Raw genomic sequence first — 2,358 nt, 5'->3', positions numbered from 1 at the left:
CTAAAACTTTCCACCACTCTCCAGTTATAAAATTTTCCCCTTACATATCTGCTTTGTTTTGATTTGTTTGGTTTTTGTTTTATTTTCTTTTGCAAACCAAGGTGTATGACCTTATAAAAAGCTCATTTTTCATTTTTACGCAAAACTAGCATTTGTCTTTTACATATTCTGGTTTACTCATTTCTGCTTGGTAACACCTCGTTCTCTCAGTAGTCGAACTTGATGCAGCTTTCACTGTAATTCGCCTTGATTGCACTGATCAAAACAAAAACTAGACGAAAGCAGATGTAAAAGCTTTTACTCATTTTCGGTTTATCAACGTGCGAGCAATGCACGTTGAATTTATTTGTTTACAAAGAAATGATGTGATGTTTTTGTGTTAAATTATTTAAGTGTTTTTCATTTTAATTTTTGTTTAATTTAAAAATTTTAATTTTTTCTTTTAAAAAAAATTATTGTAATAAATAAGTGTAATCAAAGTTGGATACCGAATTTCGACGCTTCAGTTTTAAACGACATGCAGAACTACAAACATTTGAAGACTTTTCTGCCTTAATGGAACAACAACATAAAGAGGAGATCGGCGACGGGTATATAGTTCACTGGACGTCGCGGGAATTCCGAGGTAATGTCGGATTATTTGGCTATTATTACTTGTGGTATTAATATTTTATTCCCTCACAGGCCTACATAACAAGTTTTAAAAATTTTTTTTAAAAAGGATATTATTTATATATATATATAGTTGATAGAATAGACCGATGAACAGCGGCCAAAAATGGTTGCCTCAACAAGTGGCAATGCAGACAGTAGAGACAAAGAAAACTTGACAACCAAAAATTTTGTTAAATTTCATCTTAATCATAGTTTTATTAAATTCTTAAAATAGATTCGATTTTCACAAACAAAGAAACGCGCCGCGTGCATGGCACTCCAGAGTTTTGGGTTTCTTTGTTTTTTTTTGTTTGATTTTTGGCAGAGCGCAAATAATTTTTTTGTGCGAATTTTTTTTTCTCAACAAAAGTTTTTTTATTATTTTTAAGATTTATGCGAACAATTAGCAATAGTGATACGCAAAAACAAATAATATCATTTTTATTGGAATCTTTAAGCAAGATGAAAAAGATGTTTGTATTAAGGTGAATGACTTAAGACTTGTAATTTCCAATGGAGAAGGAAGCCATGATCTACATCAAGAGGTGCAAACAACACATAGCTTGGCAGACAGACAAGATGACAGAGTTAGAGAATCGTTAGTAATTTGTTTGTGTTTTTTTTTTGTTTTTTTTTTTTGCTTGCAGCCACGATAAAATTTAGTAAAAGTTTATGTGAGGTAGTAGACATAAATATTTTTTTTTGTTTTTGTTTTAGGATTTAGTAACCTACGGCTATGACTTAAAACTCCTGAGGAGTTTAGTTTAAGGTAGTAGGTGAGTTTTTTTTATATACTAATGATTGCGGCAAAAACTGAAAGTAAAACAGTTGTGTTTGCGGTAGTAAGTGTAATTGACGTAGATTTCTGCTACGACTTTAAAATTCAGGTGGGATTAAGTTTGAGACAGGAGCCTTTCATCAAAATTGTTTTTTTATTTTTTTTTTTTAAACCTATAGCTATAATAGAGTATGAGAAGAGTTTTTGATTTGAGGTAATAGGTATGAAATATTGTGTGTGTTATTCGGTAACTAGAGTTTTTTTGTTCTGCTACAAACTAAATCTGATTAAGTATAGTGTGAGGTAGGGAAATTGAGTGAATGGTTGCTACAACAGAGATTCAAGTAGAGCTCTGTTTGAGGTACTGTGTGGGGAAATATTAGAAAGCGGGTATGAGTGAATGAAGTATGGGTCTGAATAAGTACGAATGAAACAGTTAATGCTACCAAACAATAGAATTTTTCGGTAATTTTGTGAGGCCTACTGTTAATTGGTGTCACGCATGCATTTTCTATTAGGGATCGGTATTAAATTGAGGCGTGATACTAATTGAATGTTTGAGATGTTGAGAGTAAGAGATGGACAGTTGGACGAACGTGACGACAACTTTTCACCTTGTAACGATTAAAATTTTTGGCAATTTAATTGTTACAACATCGTGGGTATAGCTGCCTACACAACAAGAAACACTCACTTGTATACATATAACCGACGGTTCCTGTATTGAAAAACAAAATAAACTTTGTTAAGCATTGATAAAAAAAAAACATTAACAAATCAACTCACCGCAACCCTCTGCCACCACAACGTAACTGGACAAACTTTGAAATTATATGAACTGAAATTTGATATGGGGTAAACTAAAATATTGCAGGAATATTATACCCACTCTAAATTATCGTTTTGAATATTTATGTTGCTGGAAC

The sequence above is a fragment of the Teleopsis dalmanni genome, chromosome 1 (assembly GCF_002237135.1).
Source record: "Teleopsis dalmanni isolate 2A chromosome 1, ASM223713v2, whole genome shotgun sequence".
Taxonomy (NCBI): Eukaryota; Metazoa; Arthropoda; class Insecta; order Diptera; family Diopsidae; genus Teleopsis; species Teleopsis dalmanni.
This window is presented reverse-complemented; position numbering follows the sequence as displayed.